This window comes from Prionailurus bengalensis, chromosome D1 (assembly GCF_016509475.1).
Source record: "Prionailurus bengalensis isolate Pbe53 chromosome D1, Fcat_Pben_1.1_paternal_pri, whole genome shotgun sequence".
In the NCBI taxonomy this organism is placed as follows: Eukaryota; Metazoa; Chordata; class Mammalia; order Carnivora; family Felidae; genus Prionailurus; species Prionailurus bengalensis.
Window position 1 is genome coordinate 12,560,321 of NC_057346.1, and position 27,156 is coordinate 12,587,476.

Below are 27,156 nucleotides of genomic sequence, written 5' to 3' on the forward strand. Positions count from 1 at the left end.
TCTTCTCTACTTGTCACCTCCATCACCATCATGCCATCATTGTGCATTACATAACATTATATACTTTGTTTATACTACTTGAGCAGATCGTAATTATTTTATATCTACATTATTCTTTCTTATAACATAAATTCTTTCATGGCAGAGAATTCATTTGCCTTTGTGACCACTTTATGACTACAGACTAGAATAGTTCCTGGCGCATGATGGATAAAATTTTTGACCATCTGAATGTGGACTGGGCACTGAACTGTGAACCCTTGTTCCTGGGCAAATAAGTAAAAATTTATTATCCTTTACCCAGAGGAAACTGGATAAATAGATTTATGATGTTTCTACTGTAATTGTTCTTTCCTAGAAGCAGCAAGAGTAGGTCAGAGGCCCAGAAGTATGTGGGCATGGTTTGGAGTGAAAAATTAAGGAAGAATATGCTGCCAGGTTGTTTTTATGATAATGATATTTCCCTTTCCAACTGAAATTCTATCATTATTTTTTTAAATGATTTTAAATTTTTAAATGATTTAAATGATTAAGTTTTGGGAAGGTCTGTTAAAATCCAAGCGAGAGATTAAAATGTTAAACCTCCATGTGTAGGTTACAGAAACCCATGTTTTGATTATTGGTTTTCAAACAGTTTTAAGTAGTGGAGCCTTTTCAAATCAAAACCTTCACAGAAGTCCAGCACACATATAGGTCAATATGGCTGATATGCTGGCTGAAATGGCGTAGCAGAACTTGTATCCTGCCCACCAGGCACCTAAGTCCTGTTCCTCCAAGCAGTACCTGAGGGACCACCTATAGCACCCAGATTTGTACAGAGCAAGGTTTGAAAATCACAAATCTTGGACCAACTCCTTTATTTGGGAAATAGGCCCAGAGAGCTGAAGTTATCCAAAGTTGTAAAATTACTGTTGACAAAAGGACTGCAGCTCAGCTTCTTGAATGCTAGGGCACTGTGCTTTCACCCGCTATTCTATATTCCTGGAGGATAAATTCTATCAAAGCAGGTTAGCTCCTAGCAGTGGGAGTTCTTAAAAGGAGAGACAAGTCAAAGGATTTTAGTATCCAGGGGACCTCACTTGGAATTCTGCTCTTCTAGGACTGAGGACATGGTGAATTACCTCACAAGACTCCTCTTGCCACTTGGCAATCATCTTGAGTTGGTCTTTCATGGTAGAAAGAAGAAAATGGGACTTTCTCCAAATATTTTATGACTTTATTGCAGCACTGAATGTCCATGAATCAGAAATTTTAACCATTTCTCCACATTCTTGCCATTAGAAGTATTGACTTCCCATTTGTGAAGAGTGGCAGGACTCTTATCAAGAAGTGTAGGTCCCTTTCATGAGCATTAATTTTTTTTTTTCCTCTTAAGTAGAAGCCCAATTAGAAAGAACTGATTTGGTTGAGTTGGTGGTTTATGGATTGGCCATAGTGTAGATTATTTCATGCTGATTGGGAGTGCAGAGCCAAATACAGCATCTGACAGGACAGTGAACACTTCATAAATGTTTTTAATTAAGTAAATAAATTTCAGAGATGTTAGCTAGCAAATACAGCTTAACAATATATTAATTTGATTTCTGACTACAGATTGAGGCGGGTGGACACTATTTTGCTATATGCAATTGTTATAGCAGGCATCAATGATGCCCACATAGAGATCTTGAAAAATGTCCTTAATGGCAAGATACTGGATGTAACCATGAAAATCACTAAATCTTTCCACATCGGTGTGCATCTCCCTGATGTTTTCTACCTTGATGATAACCATAGTGTCTGGGCTTCTCAGAAGATGATGCTGAACAGCTTTGTGGACATTGAGGGCCCTTCAGATAAAAACATCAGTGGGGAAGGGTCTGAAATGCTGGCCCAGAGAAATAACAATGACAGTGTGTTTATCTCCTCCAGTTCTGTCAATGACTCTGGCAATGTACTCAATTTCTTTCAGTGAATAGGTCAATGATCCAATCAAGGGATAACCATGTTTTTGCCACTGAATGTTGATATTCTCATCCAAGTCCACAGCAAGTTAGTGTTGAAATTTTCCAGCCTCAGGTAGATCCATTGACTTCAGTGCTGATGACAGGTAATCCCCAAAATGAAAGAAGTGTAAAATTATAAAGATCATAAAGACAGAAGAAAAGGTTTGGTGTTTATCATAAGTTAATCATGACTGATTTATTACTGGTTCGACTGAAAGAATAGCTTTGAAGACTGAATCAAAAGTGCTACGCAGATAAGAAATTATACATGCTCCCTTGTAGAACCATGCAAAAGCAAATTGGGGATGGAAAGCATTCAAGTAACTTCACTGGAGTGTGATGTAGTTAATTTTTTAGGTATTATTTTTGTACATTTTGTGAGCTGTAGATTAAGCTTATTTGAGGATAGAGAACGTACTAACTGAAGTATACATTTCAAAAACCAAATAAACCTAATACTGTTTCCTTAAGACTGGAATTATAGGGGCCCTGGGTGGCGCAGTCGGTTAAGCGTCTGACTTCAGCCAGGTCACGATCTCTCGGTCCGTGGGTTCGAGCCCCGCGTCAGGCTCTGGGCTGATGGCTCAGAGCCTGGAGCCTGTTTCCGATTCTGTGTCTCCCTCTCTCTCTGCCCCTCCCCCGTTCATGCTCTGTCTCTCTCTGTCCCAAAAATAAATAAACGTTGAAAAAAAAATTAAAAAAAAAAAGACTGGAATTATATTCTCTCCTTCTGCATTTCCTTTACCTATTCTTAGAATGGGATTGAGCATGTCATCTATAATAATGGTTTTACTATCCATTTGTGAAGGGCTTCATAGTTTACAAAGCATTTATTTGGATTTATACATTCATTCACCTCAAAGCGTGCTCCTCCTTTCCACACACATGTCCCCCTTATCCATTAAGAATACATTCCAAGACCCACAGTGGGTGCCTGAAACTGCAGATAGCACTGAACCGTATTTATACTAGGTTTTTTCCTATACATACATTCCTATGGCAAAGTTCAATTTATACATTAGGCACAGTAAGAGATGAACATAAAAAGGAGAATAATTATAATATACTGGAATAAAGTTAGATACATGTGATCTCTCTCTCAAAAGTTCCTGTTGTACTGCACTCATCCTTTTTCTTTTCTTGTGATGATTTGAGATGATAAAACGCCTACATGATGAGATGAAATGAGGCGAATGATGTAAGTGCTGTGACATGGCCTTTGGCTACTACTGACCTTCTGACGCTATGTCAGGAGGATTATCTTCTGCTTCCAGACCACAGGTGATTGTGAGTAACTCCAACTGTGGAAAGTGAAACCATAGATAACAGGGGGTGAGGGGGGAACTACTGTGTCTACACACACACACCCACACACCCACACCCACACAATTTAACTGCCATGTTATAGAAAACCAAGAGATGAAATGATCTGCTCAAGATTATACAGCTAGTGACAGAATCTGCACTTGAGTTTGAACTTCCTCCCAATTCTTGTGAAAACAGTCTACCCAATCTTAGAACCTATGAAAATGTAATATGAACAGAATAAAATTATGTCCTTCAATTTTTCATCCCATAAATTAGACCTTTATCAGACTATCGGGGCCAGCTGCTTTGTAGTTAGAACTTCTAAGGAAAATATATATAAGAGGATTATTAATGCTTTGTAACAAGTGCCACCTTTGAAGTAAAGGGCTACATTTAAAGTTTTAACCCAGGGGGTTTGAAAATGAAGACACTGGAGCATTAGTTGAATGAAAATGGCAGGATCATTGTCTTCATTCTGCTGCTAATTTACTTCAATATCCTTGCCCAAAGCATGCTGTAAGATTTAACTTTTAACAAAATGTGTAACACACATTTTGCTACAATTTAAAAGATTAGACAAAGAGGGAGGTAACTCAGTAATTCAGTACTTTCTATAACCTAAGAGATCCACTGGTACTGAATGTGATGCTAGAGATTACCACCAGACCCTTAATTGTTTAAAGATTACCACCAAACTGAGGTGTGGAGGAGTTCAGAGGTCACAATTTAAAACTCATCCCTTCTGGTGGGAATTCTACATACTGCTCGGAGCCAAGGCCCTACTGATTTTATAGTGGCAGCATAAGCTTACCTTCTAAGTTTGAGATCACAAGAGTGGCATCATTCCAGAAAGGCCATAATGGAGCCACATAACGTGCACTGTCCCCAGTGATGATAGCCACGACCCAGGACACAATGGGCAAACAGTAACAGTTTTATAGGTAAGAATGCTAAGATCTACTAGTGAGTTCTGAATTACTTTTTGTGCATCCTTGGTTTAGTAAATAGAGAACGGGACTAAGATTTTAGCCACTGGATTCTAGCCCCAACCTGGATGTTAGATAACTGCATTGAAGTTTTCTAGGCACTTTCTATGTGTCTGTGTGCCTTGCAGTGTGTTAAAAATTTTATAACTATTATCTCATTTAGTATTTATAACTACCAGGTAGTATCATGTGGAGTTGATCGATGAGGAAAATGACGCACTGACAATAAGTAACATGCCAAAGGTCATGGCTCCTAAGAGGCAGAGTTTATATATGATAATACTTAAAAGCATGTGTTTTTTTTTTGTGCCTAATTCTAACTGATGCCAAGTCATCACCTTGCTCCTGGCATCTCTCTTTTCATGTAATGATACAGTGATGATAGCTTATACCAAAGAGAACTTCACTATGTAACAAACACTTCTAAATGCATTGTATATAATACTTCATTTTACCAGGTGGGTACTATTTTCATCTGCATTTTACAGATGAAGAAACTGAGGGGGACACTAGTTATGTAAATTGCACCAGATTATCCAGGTAGGACATGGAGAAGTCAAATTTTGCTTCCAGGGCAACAGGATCTAAAATCCACACTCTTAAGCATCATCCCAACTGTAGAAAATGGGCAATATCTTATGGTATTTTCAGCTCTGTTAACAATTTTCTGAGCATGCTGGATACAAACTGAGGCATGTATTCTACAGGGATAGGAATGTAATAAACCTTTTCTATACTTGTTCCCTTCCAGTCAGATAAACATATTGTTTTAAAGGAAAGGGAAGGATGTCTGGAAAAGTTTGAGTATGTTGTGATTAAGAAATATGAAGAAGAAGCCTTTCTTATTGCTACCTTGAAATAAAAGTAATTTCTTTAAGAGATATAAATAGTAGCTTAGACTGTGGCATACTGCTGATACTGTTTTTGAAATATTCCATCCACTGGCAGATTGTGGAATCTCCCATTAGATATATAAAATTTCCTCTTAGGCATTCTTTCATTTTGATTGGAGCCAAACTACAAGAGACAGGATTCCACGTGTCTTTCCAGACATGTCCACCCGGGATTGTGGATGCCATTCCAAACTCACATTTCTTTTTCATTCGAACTGTTTTTTCTGCCAAAGAATCAGCAAGATAGGATCTTTGAAATATCACCTTACTCATCACCATTTATTAAGAATCTATTATGTTTTCTAAGTATCCTCTTAATAGGTCATGAGGGAGGTGAAAAAGCCTATTGAAACATCATCCTTTAAATGTAATAGTTTTTTTAGTATAATTTTTTTCTGATATGAATTTTCTAAGTGATGCCCATTAACGTTCATTATAGACAACATGTTTTCTCCCCTTCCCTGCCTCTCCAAGAAAAAGAACACTCTGGGTAAAATTTAAGCATTTATTTGCCTTTCTATGAAAGTTACCAATTCTTGCTTAGTAATAAAAACTCAATTATTTTATCATTCTATCCCTCTTTACCCCCAAGTTTGCTCCATTCTGTCACAGCACCTTAAATGCCATCATCAAACTAAATTCTTTGAACAGAGGGTCCAGAACGGCAGCATAGGAAGACCCTGAAATCACCTTCTCCCATGGACACACCAAATCTACAATTACATATACAGCAATTCCTCCTGAAAAAGTGAGGGCTGATTGAACAGCTGCTGCATGACAAATGATAGAGGGACTACATGGAGAAGAGTAAAAAGATGGGAGCATGGTTAACAATAGGAGCCTCATTCCCAATGCAACAACCTCATGGAGGGGCCCACATACAGACTTCCCTATCTAAGGGCACAGCAAAAGCCAGCTATTTAAAAGGCAACTAGTTTATAAGTGAAGAAAATGCATTAACTAATCCTAGATCATCTACTAAATAGACAAGGAGCTACTGAAACGCTTTCTGGGGCTGGAGATGCTGGTAAGTGCCATTTTTTGCATTCTCCTTCCATCTTAATAGCATTGATGGGAGCAGAGTCCAAGTGCTCTAGCCAGCTTACTAGGGCTGCCCCAAGCAAGTCCTGTGCCCCTAGTTCACAACAGCTCCAGCTGCCCCTAGAAGAACCACCCCACCCTGCAACCCCCAGTTTGTGCCCTCCCCAGCTCCAAATGTCCCGCCAAGGGGCCCCAGAGTGGCATGCCACAGGATTTCTCCAGGCCATGCTTTACCCAGCCATCCTGCCAAGGTGGCCTAGACTGCCCTGGCATGATATACACCAGGAACCCCTGGCACACACCCACTCCAGACTCAGCCATCTTGTAAGGCACTGTGTGTGACAGGATCTCCTGGCCCAGGCCCACTCCAGGTCCAGCTGTCTGACCAGGGTGGCCCCAGCACAGTACACCCTAGTACCTCATGACCCATGCCTGCTACAGCACCAGTCATTCTACCAAAGCCACCAGGCACACAGTTTACACAGGGGATGCTCCTGCACAAGGCCACACTGTTAAGACTGAGCGACATGATTATTCTGCTTATTTCATAGAAAAAAAAGAGTGAGGCAAAATGAGGAACTGAGAATTATGTTCCAAATGAAAAAACAAAATATTCCCTACCCCAAAACCTTAATAAAACAGAGATAAGTGATGGTTATAATGATGATCAACAAAATGGAAGAATGGAGAACTTTAAGAGTTAGAAAATATAAAAAAAAGCAGAGCCAAAGAATACAAATTGAAATGGAAAATAAACTAGAGTAAATCAGCAGTAGAGTATATACAACAGAAGAATAGGATAGCAATCTGGAAGACAGAATAGTGAAAATCACCCAAACTAAATGACACAAACACTGAAACGAATTAAAAAAATAAAAAATATAAGGATAGTTTAAGGTAGCCATGGGATAACATTAAGCATACTAACATTTACATTATAAGGATCCTAGAAGAAGAGAGAGAAGGAAATGGGCAGAAAAACTCATTTGAATAAGTAATGGCTAAAAACTTCCCGAAGCTGGAGAAGGAAATAGACATCCAGGTCCAGGAAGCACAGAGTCCCAAACAAGTTGAATCCAAAGAGATTCATACCAAGACATGGTATGCCAATCAAAATGGCAAAAGTTAAAGGTAAAAAGAGGATCTTAAATCAGGAAGAGAAGGATAACCATATACATAGAAACCCCATAAGGTTATCAGCTGATTTTTAGCAGAAACTTAGTAGGCCAGAAGAGAGTGGAAGGATATAGTTGGAGTGCTAAAAGGAAAAACTTACAATAAGGATACTCTACCTAACAAGGTTATTATTCAGAATTGGAGGAAATATGGAGTTTCCTGGACTAGCAAAAACTGAAGGAGTTAATCACCACTAGACTGGACTTACAAGAAATGATAAAGAGAAAACAGTAGGTCATATCTGTGTGTGTGTGTGTGTGTGTGTGAGTATGTGTGAGAGAGAGAGAGAGAGAGAGAGAGAGAGAGAGAGAGAGAGAGAATTTCATTAGTAAAGGCAAAAGAGAGAGAGAGAGAATTTCATTAGTAAAGGCAAATAGGCAGTAAAGGTAGTAAAGAGTCACTTAAAGATAGTACGAAAGTTAAACACAAAAACAGGTTACGCCACTATAACTACAATAAGCATTTAAGGGATACACAAGATAAAAAGATGTAAAATAAGACATCAAAAAAAAAAAACCAGATGGGGGGAACAAAAATGTAGTATTTTAGAATGCATTTGAACTTGAACTAACAGCTTAAATATATATATATATATATATGTGTGTGTGTGTGTGTATATATATATATATATACATATATATATATATACACACACACCTTATGATATCCATAAACCAAAAACCTACAATAGATGCACAAAAGAGAAAGGAATCCAAATATAACTGTAAAGAAAGTAAGCCAAAAAAAAAAAAAATTAAAAAAAAAGAAAATAAACCAAAAGGGAAGAGAAGAAGAAGAAAGGAATGGAGGAAACACAGAACCAGAAAGCAATGAACAAAATAGCAATAAGTACATACCTACCAGTAATTACTTCAAATTTAAATGGAGTGCTAAAATGGAGAAAAAAGAAAGCACAAATTACCACTGTTAGAAATGAAAAATAAGATTTCACCAAAGATTCTGCAGACATTAAAAAAGTATCAAATCAATATTACAATAAAAATGTATGCCAGAAATTTTCAAAACTTAGATGAAATGGATCAATTCTTTGAAAAATAAAACTTACCAAATCAACAAAAGATGAAATGGAAAATCTGCATAGTCATGTTCATATTAAATACATTTAAAATAAAACACTTCTAAGAAAAAAGAAGGCATAGGGTGGCAAAACAGATAAAAGATAAGACCATTTTTAAGCTGCCTACAAAAACTCACTTCAGATGTAAAGACACACAGGCTGAAAGTGAAGGAAAATAAGATATTCCATGTAAATGAAAATAAAAAGATAGTATAAAATACTCCTATCAGACAAAACAGACTTTAAAACAGAAACTGTAACAAAAGACAAAGGAGGTATCACATAATGATAAAGGAATCCAAGGAAGGGATATGATGTTTGTACTATTCATGCAACCCAACATTGAAGCATCTAACTACATAAAGCAAATATTTAAAGACATAGGGGGAAATTGATAGTAATAGACTAACAGTAGGAGACTTAAATGCTCCACACTTTCATTGATGGGTAGAACATCCAGACAGAAAACCAATAAGGAACAGTGGCCTTAAATGACACATTATAGATATCCATAGAACATCTCATTCAAAAACTCCAGAACACCCATTTTTTTAAAGATGCACATGGAACATTCTCCAGGAGAGGTCACAAGTCTCATTAACTTCAAGCAGAGTGACATCAAAACAAGCATCTTTTCCAATCACAACAGTATGAAACTAGTTATCAATTACAAGAAGACCTGGAAAAAACTAAACACATTTATTAAACATGTTACTAAACAACCGATGGATTAAAACAAAATCAAAGGGGAAATAAAAATACCGTGAGACAAATGAAAATGGAAACACAACTCTCCTAAATTTGTGGGATAGAGCAAAACCAATTCTAAGAGAGTAATAGTAATATTACTCTGAGAGAGTAATTGTAATTGCTATAGTAATATAGCAAGTAAGCAAGGAAGCAAACAAAAATCCCAAATTAACAATCCAGCTTTATACCTGAAGAAACTAGAGAAAAATAACAAAGCCTAAAGTTAGAAGAAAAGATGTAATAAAGGTCAGAATGGAAATAAATGAAACAGACTGAAAAAAAAATAGAAAAGATCAATGGATTAAAGCTCATTCTTTGAAAAGATAATCAATAAATGTCAAGCCAGATTCATCAATAAAAACAAGAGAACATGAAATCCTGAAATGAAAGAGGAGAGCTTACAAAATGATACTACAGATAGAAAGCATCCTAAGAGATTACTATGAACAGTCACATGCCAAAAATTTGGAAAACCTAGAAGAAATGAACAGCTTTCTAACTCTGCATCATAAAGAAATAGAAAATCAGAATAGGCATTACAGGAAATGAAAGTGAGTCAGTAATTTAAAAATTTTCAAAAACCAAGGGTCCAGGACCAGACAGCTTTACAGGTGGATTCTAATCAACATCTAAAGAAAAGTTAATACCTAGTTTTCCTAAATTATTCCAAGAAATTATAAAGAAAGCAATGGTTTCAAACTATTTCACGAGGCCAGCACTACCCTGATAGCAAAACTAGGCAAAGACACTGCGCACGCACACACACATACACACACACACACACACACACACAAACACACCATTAAAGGCCAATATTCATGATCAACTTAGATGAAAAAAATCTTTAACAGAATATTAACAAATAAAATTCAACAATACATTAAAAAGATCATATGGCACAATTGACTGGGATTTATTCCAGGAATTCAAGGAAAGTTCAATATCTGCAAATTAATCAATGTGATATACCGTATTACCAAACTAGGATAAAAATCCTAAGATCACCTTAATAGATGCATTTTGACCAAATTCAATATACATCTATGACATGAACTCTTTTTTTTTTTTTTCAACATTTATTTATTTTTGGGACACAGAGAGACAGAGCATGAACGGGGGAGGGGCAGAGAGAGAGGGAGACACAGAATCAGAAACAGGCTCCAGGCTCTGAGCCATCAGCCCAGAGCCTGACGCGGGGCTCGAACTCCCGGACCGCGAGATCGTGACCTGGCTGAAGTCGGACGCCCAACCAACTGCGCCACCCAGGCGCCCCTGACATGAACTCTTAAAGTGAATATAGAAAGAACAGATCTCAACGTAAGAAAGGCAATATATGATAAACCCACAGCTAACACCATACTCAGAAGAGAAAAGCTGAAAGCTTTTCCTTTAAGATCAGGAACAAGACAATAATGTCCACTCTCATCACTTTTATTCAACATAGTATTGGAAGTCCTTGTACAGCAATCAAACAAGAAATAAATGTCATCCAAATTGGTAAGAACTATTACTATTTGGAGATAACATAATACTATACACAGGTAACCATGAAAGCTTCACCAAACTAATTAACATAAATTCAGTAAAGTTACAAAATACATAATATTCAGAAATCTGTTCTTTCTATACACTAATAAAGTAGCAGAAAGACAAATTAAGAAAACAATTCCAATTATACTTGCATCAAAAAGAATAAAATACTTAAGAATAAATTTAACAAAGGAGATTTAAAACCTATCAACTGAAAACGTAAGAAACTGATAAAAGAAATTAAAGATGACAAAACCGTATGGAAAAATATAGCATGCTCACGATAGAAGAATATTGTTAAAACGTCCATACTACTCAAGGCAATGTACAGATTCAATGCAACACTACTCAAAATACGAATAGTTTTTAAAGAACCAGAACACATATTCCTAAAATTTGTTTGTTACCACAAAAGACCCTGAACTGTGAAAGCAATTTTGAGAAAAAAGACCAAAGCTGGAGGTATCATAGTCTGATTTCAAACTATACTACAAAACTGTAGTCATCAAAACTGTATGTTACTGGCACAAAACAACACATAGATCAATAGAGTAGAAAAGAGATACCAGAAATAAACCCACACTCATGTGGTCAATTCGTGTATGAAAACAGAGCCAAGAATATGCAATGGGGAAAACACAGTCTCTTCAATATATGGTACTAGGTTTCCTTTTTTAAGATTACTTTAGCTATTCGGGGTCTTTTCTGGTTCCATACAAATTTTAGAATTGTTTGTTCTAGCTCTGTGAAGAATGCTTGTGTTATTTTGATAGGGATTGCATTGAATGTGTAGATTGCTTTGGGTAGTATTGACATTTTAACAATATTTATTCTTCCTATCCAGGAGCATGGAATGTTCTCCATTTCTTTGTGTCTCCTTCAATTTCCTTCATACACTTTCCATAGTTTTCAGCATACAGATCTTTTACCTCTTTGGTTAGGTTTATTCCTAGGTATATAATTATTTTTGGAATTGTAAATGGGATCAATTTCTTGATTTCTCTTTCTGCTGCTTCATGTTTGGTGTATAGAAATGTAACCAATTTCTGTATGCTGATCTTGTATCTTGCAACTTTGCTGAATTCATACATCAGATATAGCAGGTTTGGGGTGGTGTCTTTGGGTTTTCTGTGTAGCGGATCATGTCATCTGCAAAGAGTTAAAGTTCGACTTCTTCCTTGCTAATTCGTATGCATTTTATTTCTTTATTTTTGTATGAGGCTAGGACTATACTAGGACTTCCAGTACTATGTTGAACAACAGTGGTGATAGTGGACTTAACCTGTCATGTTCCTGACCTTAGGGGGAAAGCTCTCAGTTTTTCCCCACCGAGGATGATATTAGCTTGTGGGTCTTTTTTATATGGCCTTTATCATGTTGAAGTGTGTTTCATCTATCCCTACTCTCTTGAGAGTTTTTATCAAGAAAGGATGCTATATTTTGTCAAATGCTTTTTCTGCATCTATTGACAGAATCCTATGATTCTCATCCTTTCTTTTTATTAACGTGGTATATTATGTTGACTGATTTGCGACTACTGAACCAGTCCTGCGGGCCAGGAATAAATCCCACGTGATCATGGTGAGTTTTTTTTTTTTAATGTTTATTTTTGAGAGAGAGAGAGAGAGAGAGAGAGAGAAAGAAAGAAAGAAAGAAAGAAAGAAAGAAAGAAAGAAAGAAAGAAAGAGGCAGGCAGAGAGGCAGAGTGAGAGGGAGACACAGAATCCAAAGCAAGCTCCAGGCTCTGAGCTGTCGGCACAGAGCCTGATGCGGGGCTTGAACTCATGAACCATGAGATCATGATCTGAACTGAAGGTGGATGCTTAACCAACTGAGCCACACAGGCATCCCTGTGAATAATTCTTTTAATGTACTGTTGAATTCAATTTGCTAGGATCTTGTTTAGAATGGTTCATCAGGAATATTGACCTGTAAGTCTCCTTTTTAGTGGGGTCTCTGGTTTTGGAATCAAGGTAATGCTGTCTTCATAGATTGAGTTTGGAAGCTTTCCTACCATTTCTATTTTTTGGAACAGTTTGAGAAGAACAAGTATTAACTCTTCTCTTTAACTGTCTGGTACAATTCCCCTGGGAATTCCCATCTGGCACAAGACTTTTGTTTGTTGGGAGATTTTTGATTACTGTTTCAATTTCCTTGCTGGTTATGACTCTGTTCAAATTTTCTAATTATTCCTGTTTCAGTTTTGGTGGTTTGTGAGTCACCAGGAATTTGTCCATTTCTTCCAGATTGCCGGAATATAATTTTTCATAGTATTCTCTTATAATTGTTTGCATTTCTGTGGTATTGGTGGTGACATCTCTTTCATTCATGATTTGATCTATCTGGGTACTCTCTCTTTTCTTTTGGGTAAGTCTGGCTAGGGGTTACTAATTTTGTTTATTCTTTCAAAGAACCAGCATTGGGAGGCCTGGGTGGCTCAGTCAATTAAGCATCTGACTTTGGCTTGGTCATCATCTCATGGTTTGTGGGTTTGAACCCCGTGTCAGGCTCTGTGCTGACAGCTCAATGTGGAGCCTGCTTCAGATTCTGGGTCTCCCTCTTGCTCTGCTCCTCCCCTGCTCATGCACCCTCACTCTCTCAAAAATAAACAAACATAAAAAAAAAAGAACCAGCATTTAGTTTCATTGATCTGTTCCACAGGGGTTTTTTTGTTAGTTTGTTTTGGTTGTTTGTTTCTATACCAAAGCTAGAAGCATCACAATTCCAGATTTCAAAGCTTGATTATAAAGTTGCAATCATTAAGGCAGTATGGTATTGGCACAAAAACAGATCAATGGAACATAACAGAGAACTCAGAAATGGACCCACAAACATATGGCAACTAGTCTTTCATAAAGCAGGTAAGAGTATCCAATGGAAAAAAGACAGTCTCTTCAGCAAACGGTGCTGGGAAAACTAGACAGCAGCATGAAGAATGAATCTGGACCAAATTTTTACACTATACACAAAAATAAATTCAAAATGGATGAAAGACACAAATGTGAGACAGGAGGCATCAAAACCCTACAGGAAAAAACAGGCAGTAACCTCTCTGACTTTGGCTGCAGCAACTTCTTACTCGACACATCTCCGGAGGCAAGGGAAATAAAAGCAAAAATGAACTATTGGGACCTCATTAAGATAAAAAGCTTCTATACCACAAAGGAAACAATCAAGAAAACCTAAAGGCAACCGACGGAATAGAAGATATTTACAAACGACGTATCGGATAAAGGCTTAGTATCCAAATTCTATAAAGAACTTATCAAACTCAACACCCAAAAAATCAAATAATCCAGTGAAGAAAGGGACAGAAGACAAGAACAGACACTTTTGCAAAGAAGACATCCAGATGGCTGACACATGAAAAGATGCTCAACATCACTCATCATCAGGGAAATACAAATCAAAACCACAATGAGATACCACCTCACACCAGAATGGGAATGGCTGAAACGAACAACTCAGAAAACAACAAATGTTGATGAGGATGCAGAGAAAGGGGAACACTTTTGCACTGTCGGTGGAAATGCAAAGTTGCAACCACTCAAGACAGCGTTGAGTTTCCTCAAAAAATTAAAAATATAACTACCCTGTGACCCAGCAATTGCACTACTAGGTATTTATCCAAAGGATACAAAAATACTAATTCAAAGGGGAACATCCACCCCAATGTTTATAGAACCATCAGTAAGAGCCAAATTATGGAAAGAGCTCAAATGTCCATCAAGTGATGAATGAATAAAGAAGATTGGTAAATATGCATATACACAATGGAATATTACTGGGTAATCAGAAAGAATGTAATTTTGTAATTTGCAACAATGTTGATCAAACTAGAGTATATTATGCTAAGTGAACTAAGTCAGTCAAAGACAAATATCACGATTTCACTCAAATGTGCAATTTAAGAAACAAAACAGATGGACATAGGGGAAGGGAAGAGAAAATAAGATAAAAACAGAGAAGGAGAGAAACCATAAGAGTCTCTCAAATACAGAGAACAAACTGAAGGTTGCTGGAGGGGAGATGGGTGGGGGGAATGGGCTAAATGGGTGATGGGTATTAAGGACGGCACTTGTTGGGATGAGCACTGGGTATTATATGGAAGTGATGAATCCCTGGATTCTACTCCTGAAACTGATTGTACACTGTATGTTAGCTAACTTGAATTTAAATAAATAAATCAATTAAAAACAAAACAAAACTAAAAAAAATAAATGGCATTTGGAAAACTGGACAGCTACGTGTAAAAGAATGAAACTGGATCATTATCTGATACCATATCCAAAAACAAATTCAAAATATATTAAAAGACTTGAATTTAAGACCTGAAACCATAAAACTCCTAGAAGGCATAACTAATTTGACACTGGTTTTAGCAACACTTTCAGGGAACAATTTCCTAAGACGAGGGCAACAAAAGCTCATATATACAAATGGGATCACGTCCAAGTAAAAAGCTTTTTAGTAAACCAACTAAACAACACAACAACCTACTGAATGGAATCATAATCCTGTAAGTGGTTAATATCCAATATATATAAAGAACTTATACAACTTAGTGTAACTCCTCCTACCCCCAACAATCTGGTATTGAGCACAGGACATGAAGAGATTTTGTTTTTCCACAGAAGACTTAGAGATGTCTAAAACACACATGATAACATGCTCAACATCATTAATCAATAGGCAAATGCAAATCAAAGCCACAATGAGATAGCCAATTTGATGGCTGTGAAGTGTTATCATGAAAAATACAAAAACTAACAAGGGTTGATGAGGATGTGGAGAAAAGGGAATCCTGTGCAGTGTTAGTGGGAATGTAAATTGAAGCAGCCACTATGGAGAACAGTATGGAGTCCTCAAAAAAATTAGAAGGAGAAATAGCAGAAGAATCACTAATTCCACTGTGGGGTATTTATTTGAAAAAAACAAGAACACGAATTTGAAAAGTCATATGCACCCCTATGTTTACTGCAGCATTATTTACACTAGCCAAGATATGGAAGCAAGGTGAGGGCCTACCAATAGGTAAATGTATAAAGAAAAGGTGTGTATGTAAATATATACACACACATATACATTTTGTAAATACACACACACACACACACACACACACACACACACACACACACGGGAATGCAAGTGAACCATAAAAAAGAATGACATCTTGCCATTTACAATAGCAGGGATGAACCTACAGGGTATTATGCTAAGTGAAATAAGTCTGACAGGAGAAGACAAATAAATGCCCTATAATTTCACTTATATGCACAATCTAAAAAAATAAAACAAATGAGCAAAACAAAGTAGGACACACAGATACGGAAAAATGTTAGCCGAGTGGGGAGAGATTAGGGTGTAGGTGAAATAGGTGAAGGTGATTAAAAGGTACACACTTCCAGTTGTAACATAAGTAAGTCATGGGGGTGTAAAGTACATGTTACATTGTGATAGTTTTGCATGGTGACAGATGGTAACTGGACATCATGGGGATTTCTTAATATATAAAAATTTCAAGTCACTATGACATATACTGAAGACAATAGGAAAGTGCATGTCAATTATACTTCAGTAAAAAAAGGAGACTTAACAGAAGTAAAAAAGAAAAGTACTCATAAATCCTTTGAGTGAAATGCGGAGTAACATAAAAAATAATTAACAACTAGTTTGTTTTGGCACTTGGGCAGTTCACATGGATAAGATTGCAGGCTAGAGTCGAGTCCAAGATATGCCAGGTATTAACCCATTAGTCAGTGGTTTGTGAGGAGTCTGGGAATCTGAGCGGCTACGGGACTATTCACCAACCACAAAAATAGTTTAATGTTCAACTGGCAGGAGCGTATTTATGTAACCTGGGTATCTCAAAAAATGGCATCTCTTCTTTTAGGTACATATTTACACTTCAGTGTAAGTTTACCAGCAATTATCAATCTGTTAATGCTGAATTTACAGAGACACAAAAGATTTCCCCTTAAATCATTTGAAAGAGAGATTTCTTCAGATATTTGCAGTCAAAGAAATTGAAGAGAAATTAATAAGCCTAAGTGTGGAATTGCTATTTTATATGTTAGAATGTTTTGAAAGGCAGCAAAAACCAAGAGGGGAAACTGTAATGAACTCTTTTTTTTTCTAATTTTTGAGAGAGAGAGAATGCACGCACACACACATGCACACACACAAGTGGGGGGAGGGCAGAGACAGGGAGAGAGAATCCCAAGCAGGCTTTGTGCCATCAGTGCAGACCCTGATGTGGGTTTCAAAACTCCTGAATGGTGAGTCCTGACTTGAGTTGAAATCAAGAATTGGACCCTTAACTGACTAAGGTGCCCAGGCACCCTCCCCCAACTTTGTTTTAATGAACTAACTCTTAGATGGTAGGTTGCAAACCTTTAGATGGTTATTTTTAGGTTCTTAGTGATGTGGGAAGGGGATGATGGTGGTGATGTGGAGAGGTAAACACCTAGGCGTAAATTGGGAGAGAACTTTGATATTTGAAGCTTACTGTGCTGGATGATCAGGTAATTTGTTGCCGATTAATAGATTAATGGTGAGTTCCACTTCTTAAAACAGGTTTACGATAGCCTAGTGATTCCAATCATTCATTCACTTGGGTAACTGATTATCTTGGCCCACCACAGAGAAGCCTGATACCCAGAGTACCAACAGGACTGATAACAATGAACAAGTCACCTGAAGAAAGAAAAGCTTTAAATGGATTTAGTACTGGCACCTGGGCAGCTCAGTAGGTTAAATGTCTGACTTTTTGATATCAGCTCAGGTCATGATCTTGCTGTCCATGGGATTGAGCCTCACATTGGACTCTGTGATGACAGCATGGAGTCTGGGATTCTCGCTCTTCCTCTCTCTCTGCCCCTCCCCTGTATATTCTCTCTCTCTCACAATAAATAAATATTGAAAAATAAATGGGTTTAGTATTAAGCACGAGTCATTATCTACTGCTTCGGTTACTTCTTAATTCTACGAATTGACTACTGTACCCACAGTTCTAGGCCACTGATTACATTTCCCTTTCTTTGTTTACTAGTCCAGGGGGTGCAGATACCCAGAATATGTGCAAGGTAATTTACAGAAGTAAGAATATACTCGAGCACTTACTTACATGTATATTTCTGATTCCCTTTTAGTTTTTATTCTGTTTATGTACCTTTTTGTTTCAATGATAAGGGTTAAATATTCACAAGGATTGGGGACTACTGGAAAGTAAACAATGTCCCCAAATGAATTCAAAGACCTTTTCTAAAATGGCTCTTTATAGAGTCCCAAAATGTACATATTCCTAGCACTTTCACTAGATCAACATGTAGGCTAAATCATTACCATATTTTCCCAGGTAGTCTCCAGCCTATAATTATTTACCTTTCGAAGAGTCTCCATTCTTGTTTGCTGAGATAAGAAACGTCCTTGTTTTTGGAATGCATGTGAGTGCATTACAGGGCATGTGCTGAGGTCTCACACAGTGGAAGGCTACTTGCTCTTGAGTATCCAGGTATGCACATACCTCAGTGCTTGAGTTTAAAACCAGGGCACAATCAGTATTGACATGGGAGGTGCCCCTGGCAAACTGGCCTGTGAAGATCGCCCTGTCATAGCCTTGGTTCCTTGTCTCCAGAGAGCCGACACCCCTTCCCTGGGGTGGATGAGCAGAAGAGACAGAGATACCCGGCCTTCCCAGGGTGAAGCTGTCAAGATGCCATTGTTGAAGTCTGTTGCCTTTCCTGAAGCACCTGCCTTCAGATCTGGGGAGGACACCCTGGCCTCAGGAAATCCCCACCATACATCTTCCTGTGTCCCAAGTGTCCCCTTACCTCCAGAAGGAGGTCTAGCTGATCCCCCCGGCAGTAGGCATCTTGAGGGTGAAGGACCGTGGCTCTGCTGTGTGCAGCACCGGTGGTGGTGTTCACGTAGGTGAAAGGTCTGGGTGGGATCAGCTGGTCTAGTTTCTCCATGATTCCCTTTATTCTCAGCTCAGTCTCTGCTGATGAAACTCCTGGATGCAGTGGTACTTCAGGGCATGAAGGCTTCATGATAAAATTCCAGTGATAGAGGGAGATGGGCATCTTAAGCGTAGTCCATAGCTGCGGTGATGATGAAGACAATAAAGAACATAGACAATGTTTTTATGTAATATAATCATTTTTGGTAGGCTAGCCAACTTCGATCTTTTATAGAATAAGAGCAGATGCAAAACCTGAAATAAAATGATATGGAGATTTTATTATCATATATGTTTCATGGGAAAAATAAGTTTCCTCAAATTTGGTGGTGGAACTGCACTTTTCACCAGCTAATCTATTTTGGATTCTAGGATCTTCTTCCCTAAAGTGGTGATGATAAAATACACTTTTGCTGGGGTGCCTGGGTGGCTCAGTTGGTTAAGCGTCTGACTTCAGCTAGGTTATGATCTCACAGTTTGTGAGTTCAAGCCCCGCTTCAGGCTCTGTGCTGACAACCCAGAGCCTGGAGCCTACTTCAGATTCTGTGTTTCCCTCTTTCTCTGCCTCTCCCTCACTCTTGCTCTCTCTCTCAAAAATAAATGACCATTAAAAAATTTTTTTTTAAAAATACACTTTTGCTGGGCAATTGTGAAGACAGGAAAAATTGTTTTTTAACTGCAGAGCACACAATTTTTATTGCTGTTTTATTATTTAATCTTAAAGCTAGAACTCAGTCATTAAAAATATTCTTAAGAAAATGTTTAAGATGCATGGGGATTTTATGTAAAATATGATTTTTTTCTGTTCTTTTATACTCTGCTTAAACATTTTATGATATTTATTAGTATTTTTCAGATTGTTCTAGTTAGGAGATAATCAACATAGGTTTATAAAAACATCTATTTTCTAATCATAGAATACCACTGATTATTAAAATGCTTTTTTTTAAGAGTTTATTTATTTTGAGAGAGAGAGAGAGTGGGGGGGGGGGCAGACATGTCAACAGGGGAAGGAAAGAGACAAGGAGAGAAAATCCCAAGCAGACTCTGGGCTGTCAGTGTGGAGCCCAACATGGGGCTTGACTCACAGAACATGACCTGAGCTGAAATCAAGGATCAGAAACTTAGCCCACTGAGCCACCCAGGTGCCCCTGAAATAACATTGATTATTAAAAATGGGAGATGTGAAACTGTATGGGGGATATAAATCAGTGATAATTATACCAACCATTGATAATTATTATTAATCTTATGGTGATTTTTTCTTTGATTTTTCTGTATGCCATTTAACATGATTATGAACAAATTAAATATTACCAATGAATTTTGATTTAAAAATAGTATTGTTAAAAACTTCACCTCATGTCACTGGCTCATATAGTATTCCAGCCTATGGATACAACTTAACAGTTTACCTATTTCCATCTTTGGATTTTTATTGCATTCAACTTTTATAATCCTGTGAAGAACACTTTTGGTATAAATCTTTGCAATCCAAGTTATTTGCTGAGAACTTAGAAACAGAATTATTGGTCCAAGGTGGTGAATACTGTTAAAGCTCTTAACACATGATGGCAAATAGTTTTCCAGAAATGTGGTGCTAATTTGTGCCTGAAGGAGAAGTCAATGAGAATTCTAGTCTTACAACATGCTTTCGACACTGGCTAGCTCAATTTTAGAGATATTTACCCGGATTAAAACCTAACTCTGTCACCCACTAGTTACACAATCTTGGTTACGTTTGTTAACTTCTCTGTTTGTCAGTTTCATCATCTAAAAAACTGAGTCATAAAGATACACACCTTATATGTTATTGTGTTAATGGACTAACATGAAAAACATTGGGAATGGTACCTGGTACACACTAAGTGTTTGTATTACCTCCCTGGTATTTGATAAAAATGCTTTTATAAAGAAAAATATCAACATATCAAATAACAAAATGATAATCATAGTAATTATAGTAATATCTCACAATTTTCAATAAAGGCAGAATAACTTGTGTTAGACCAATTTTGCAGATAACAATAAACCAAAAATAAAGAAAATCCTTCCCATAGCACTAGAGAGTTACCACTAGCAGGTTGACACTGGAGGGAAGTTGAAACTTGGAATAAGGAACAGCACTGGGCTTGCATTATAAGGGGTGCTAACTCAAGTTCTTCAAACAGAAAGGAAATTCAACAAATAGAAACATGGATATTCTGGAAGGAATGAAAAACACCAGAAATGGTAACAATAAGGATAAATATAAAATTCTAAATGTTTGTATCCTAATTTCTTTAAAATGAATGCAATTATTATTATTTTTTACAAGTTTTTTCTTAGGTTTATTCATTTATTTTGAGAGAGAACACGAGCACAGCAGAGGGAGAGAGAGGGAATCCCAAGCAGGCTCTGCACTGTCAGCACATAGCCCAATGAGGGATCCATCTCATCTACCATCAGATCATGACCTGAGCTGAAACCAAGAGTCAGATGCTTAACTGACTGAGTGCCCCAAAATGTTTGCTTATTTTTGAGGGAGAAAGAGCCCAAGCAGGGGAGAGACAGGGGCACAGAGGATCCAAAGCAGGCTCCATGCTGACAGCAGCCAGCCTGATGCGGGGCCTGACCTCACAAACTGTAATTTCATGACCTGAGCCAAAGTCGGATGCTCAACTGGCTAAGCTACCCAGGCACCCCTAAAATGCATGTAATTATTTAAAGTAAAAACCAATTTTGTAATAATATGAAAACTACAACAAAGAATGGGGAGATGAGTCAATGGAAGTAAATAGTTGAAAGGTTATTACAGATTACATGAAGTAGCATGATATTAACTATAAAAGAGTGTATATAATAATACCTACAGGAAACACTTAAAAAAACCCCTTATAGCTGTAAAAATAATAAAGAAACTAAAAGGAAATTCTAAAAAAATTCAATTCATCCCAAAAGAGGAACAGAAGGGCCAAAGAGAAAACAAACAACAAGTTGGTGGATTTAAATCTAGTGATTAATTTTATTAACAGTAAATTGCCTAGGGCACCTGGGAGGCTCAGTTAGTTCAGCGTCTGACTCTTGATTTTGGCTCAGTTCATCATCTCATGGTTAGTGATTTCAAGCCCCACATTAGGCTCTGCACTTACAGCATGGAGTCTGCTTGGGATATTCTTTCTCTCTCTCTCTCTCTCTCTCTCTCTCTCTCTCTCTCTCTCTCTCTCAAAATAAATAAATATAAACATTAAAAAACCAGTAATTTGACTAAGCATATATTTTTTTTAATTTTTATTTTTAAGTAATCTCTACATACAATTTGGGTTTGGACTCACAGCCCCAGGATCAAGAGTCATGTGCTCTATTGACTAAGCCAGCCAAGAGTCTCTATTTGCTGTCTAGCAAGAATGTAGGTTAGTATGAAGTTATCTGCAGACTGAAAGTGAATGGATGGAAATTAATATACCATTTAAGCATAAAAAAGCTAATATTAAAATAGACTTCAAGACAAAACATGTTACCAGACATAAAGATGGACATTTACAAATGGTTAAGAGTCAATTTGCTAGAAACATAGGAATCATAAATGTGTATGTGCCTACACATCCATGTATTTGTATGTGAAAAAAAATTGACAGAATTCAAGGGACAGATCAAGAAATTCACAATAATTAGAAACTTAAAAACCTATTTTAGTTGCTATAGGAACTGGCTAAGAAATAAATAATAAACTAGAAGATAGGAACATTATCAGAGTACTTTCTTAATCATCAAATATTATCAGATAATTCTCAGAATTTTTAATTGTTATAACTTCAAATAAAAAATTTAAGTAATTTTTAGTATGATAGAATTATACTCTGTGCAAAAAACTTGTTGGTGAAAATAAATAGGAAACTCCTGATTCAAGAAGGAGGACAAGGGATATATTATAGCCTCAATTTCCCACAGAATGAAAGACAGAAAAATAAAAACTTAAAACTTTCTAAGTATTCTTGGAAATAGGAAGAGGTACCTTAATTAGACCACAATTTATAAGAAGTCTGAAAAAGAGGGGGGCTTGGCTGGCTCAGTCAGTAGAATACATGACTCTTGATCTTGGGGATCATGAGTTCAAGCCCCACATTGGGTGGAGAGATTACTTAGAAAGAAACAAACAAAGAAACAAACAAACAAAGAAATGTCAACAGTAAAAGGCAGGAAAAGTAAAAGGCAGAGGAGATTAGATCAAAGAAGAAAACCATGGCTCCAAATGCATGTCAGTGAGAGTTCTGCAGAAGATGGAAACCACTTCAGGGCTACTATAAACCTGGAGGAAACTGATGATTGGATTAAGAGGTGGTAAAGGAGTGGCCCATAGGAGGAGTATTGGGATGGTTAATACTTCCCTATTTTTCCCCTTGTGCTTGGCCAGGCAGATAGAAATGGGAACTTTTGTACTCTACTGTGAGTAAAAGCTATAGATATTTAAGTTTGAGGGTGCAGGGTAGGACCCTGCATGTGTGGCAACACCCTAGACAAATGCAGAGCATTTATTGCCTTGAGTACTTTCTGCAGCTGAGCTACAAACGCTGGAGAAAATAGGTGACAGTACTCAGAGGCCTGGCCACCACAGAATCTTAAGTATAAGAATGTACACCCAGCCAAGAATTAGTGAAAATTTTATGAAAGCCAACTCATGAAAGAAAAGGTATTAAGTTCAATAAAGAGAAAACAAAGTAACAGAAACAGAAAAAGCAAAACAAGACTTTAAAGCAAGTATATTTCTATCCTCAGAGAAATTCCAGGTGATCTTTGCATCCGTAAATTAACGAATCAGAGACCATGGAAAACAAAATCTTGTTGTTCAATATGCAAAAGTCAACTGTATTCCTTTACATCAGCAACAAGGAATTAGAAAATGTATTTAAAAAAAACTATTTACAACAGTAACAAAAAAATTATAAAATAATGCCTAGTTATAAATCTAATAAAAGATATACAAGACATATATGCAAAAATTTTAAAATTTACTGAATGATCTTAAGACCTAAATAAATGGAGAGAGATTACATGGTGCTAAAGACCAAAATAATGTTATGAACATGTCAGTTTTCCCAAGTTGATCTACATGGTTAATATAATGCACATAAAATTTAAGTAAGATTTTTTCCAGCAAATTTGGCAGACCAACTGTAAAACATATAAAGAGTAAAGGGTCAAGACCAGCCGGGAACATTGTGAAGTAGATTAAGCAAAGGTAACTTGACCCACAAGTTTTTAAGAGTAACTATGAAGCAAATTATTATTATATTAATTATAGCAATGCAGCATTGATATGGGGAAGATATATTAGTCAGTGGAGTAGTACAAATGGAGGAGGATCTGTACTTATCAGAAATTTTGATATATGACAAAAAATGTCTTGACAAATCAGCAGTGAAGAAAACTACTACAAAATAAGAACAGAAAAGGTGATCATCCATAAGGAAACAAAAATCAGCCAAGAAAAAAACTCAGATCCGTCACAGGATTAAATGTCTAAAGCAACCTTTAAAGGTTTAAATAGAATATTTAGATAAATAATCTGACACCGAAATAGGGAAGGGTTTCTTAATACTCAAAAAGAATCAACTGTTTATAAAGGCGGATTTTACTATATTTTATTATATCGACATGAAAAGGTGTTGTGCAGAAATGTCATTAAAGAAATGAACAAAAAAGCTACACATGGGGAGAAAATCATCACAGATGTGTATGTGACAGAGGAAGAATGTGCGCGTGCGTGTGCGTGCGCACACACACACACACACACACACACACACACAAATTATCCTCTCCTTTGCTGCGTAATGGTTACCAAACATGTTAGTTCTTCAAGGTTGTGTAAGCTTTTCAAATTCCCTTACTACTATCTATAACTCTGGTTGTTTGGACTTTCCTAGAGCAGGTGAAGTAGGAAGTAAAATTATACTTCTGTTAAGACACAGAAAGAGATTCCTTTGTGGAGTGTTGGAAAACTATAAACGTGATCCAGGAGGCAAATATAAACAGTACCAACAGTAACTTATGATTTTTCATACTTGTCATGATTAGGATCCCACAAGAGAGAATACAAAACAAGCACACAGCAGAAAAGAAATGCAGAAACACATTAAAAATGTGTAACTCCTGATTCTTTTGTTCTAAGTTTCTACCAGCACAGAACCCTGCCTCCCTCCCACCCCAGCATCTCTTACTATCCCGCCAACGGCCACCTTTGGCCATCAACTTGTCCCTTCAACTGAAGCGCTATTCTGAGACATGAGAGCCCACCATGGACTCTATGAAACTGAGCTGTTAATGGCCGGTAAGATGCAGGATTGCTAATGTTGAGGTCAAGTCTCCTGGCTAGTTATTCACCTAACAGGTTTATTATACTCTTCCCTTAAACACAAAATGTAGACACAGAACACCTCGGCAAATGTTGACCGTGATTGTCACGTTATCCCCGGGCCCTTTTAATATAACTTGATTTTCCCAGCATCTTTATTATAATTCTTATTACGTTCCTTACTCTTAACTAGCCTTTTTAGTATCACTGAAGATTGAAAAGATTTTAAAACTTACATTTAAAAACTTCAATGTTTTTCCATTGTTAACATCTTAATTTCTGTCTTTGTGCAAGAACTTCAAGTTGTATTTTAAAAGCATATTGCTTAGTGGTTCTTGGGTGGCTCATTTGGTTAGGCGGCTGACTTTGGCTCAGGTCATGATCTCATGGTTGATGAGTTTGAGCCCTGCACTGGGCTCTCTGCTGTCAACACAGAACTCACTTCGGATCCTCTGTTCCCATCTCCCTCTGCCCTTCCCCCACTCCTGCTCTTGCTCTCTAAAAAATAAATAAGCATTAAAAAAAAGATTGCTCGAGTGCTTCCTTTCTAAAATTTTCCATCTTTCAAATGACTCTCCCCTAGAAACACCTCCTATCCTAGATTCCCAGTTTATACATAGACATTAGAAGTTTGGATACCCAAGAAAAAATGTTACCTTTTCCCTCACCTGCACAGTTGTGAAAATGTTTTCATACCTTTAAAGATTGTGTTTAATATACATAGGAACTACCATAAGCTGAGTGTTGAGGCTTTGTTCTGAAGCCACCAGAGTACAACTGGGGTGCATCTCCTCTGTGCCAAAAGAAAACACAGGCAAAGTTGCCTGCATGCTTTTAATTTGGAAACACAAACTTCTGCTTATTTCAGCAAAGCTATCAGGCATGCCAACGCCACCTTAAGGGGGTGTCTGAATCACAAGCTGTGGTTATCAGTTCATGCAGAATGGGGGAGGAAAAATGAAATTCTTCAAATAATTTTAATGTCTTTAGACTTTATTAGTCTAGTTATAGTACATACACAGTAAACACCTGACGAAGTAAAGAGTGGATTTAACTCAATGTTTCTTCACCTGAAAAAGTGTAACTGCCTAGTTTCCATCTGAGCCTTGTCATCAAGATCCAGTTGCCAGGATTCAAGTGCATATTATCTTGTACATTGTAGGTACTCAAAATCTGAACTGAACTGATGGAACCTCAAATACAATGTAGGCAAGACAATGATATTAACTCTCATAACAGCAGCATAATAGCTTACAGTCATGAGTTTGAATCCATCTGGGATTTGGATTCTTAAATTTATAGAAATGGTGCCAGAAAGAGCAGGTACCCGAGGCGATTGTACCAGTGCCCATAGAAAGCAGTAGCTGATTACACTGTGGATCCCTCCACAGTCTCATTTGTGCTGTCCCACACAGGAAGTTAAGCATATTTAAACATGTCTGTTTGTCTATTTAAGAATCAAGATCTGTTTCATAAGCACATAATAATCCTTTCAACATCTTTGATCATGCTTTACTGAACTGGCGTTAACAATACTTCTTTAGGTCTTCACATGAGGACAGTTGGAGAAGCTGTTTGAACTTAATGTGTATGACTGGGTCCAGGATTGCTCAATTCTGCCCTAGGGACCCTTTAAGAGATAAAGATTTACAGTTCTGGTTTGGTTGCTCCTTAGGAGACTAATGTTAGCAACCATCCAAGTTTACCACCCACTCTAACACACAGATTTATGCATTTTAATTTGCTCTAGTTATATTGATGTTGACATTTAGTGTCAAACTGACATTTCTTCCTGAAGCAAGAATAACAGATATGCTGGACTTAACTGAGAGCACAGAAGAGAATTTAAATGGTTTGTCCTGATTATCTAGTATGCTTGCAGACAGAGCTGAGATCAGGATTCCTGTCACTCTGACCTCTGATTTAAAGCACTTGCCAGCACTCAGCATTACTCCAACACAAATGGTATAACCAAGTTCATGTAGATCCTTGTGGTTCATATATTTATTGTCTATTATGCTTAAAAGACTCCCACCCCCTTTAACAACTCAAAAGCCTCATGTGAGCAAGATAAATGGTCCTCCTTATGTGTGCTCTCCTTGCAGTTAGTGTGTAGCT

At 37.2% G+C, this 27,156-nt stretch overlaps 1 pseudogene; it reads right to left on the bottom strand.

The window, feature by feature from the left end:
- Positions 1-1,171: 1,171 nt before the first annotated feature.
- Positions 1,172-25,182, bottom strand: LOC122482989 (annotated as a pseudogene).
- Between the last annotated feature and the right edge of the window lie 1,974 nt (positions 25,183-27,156).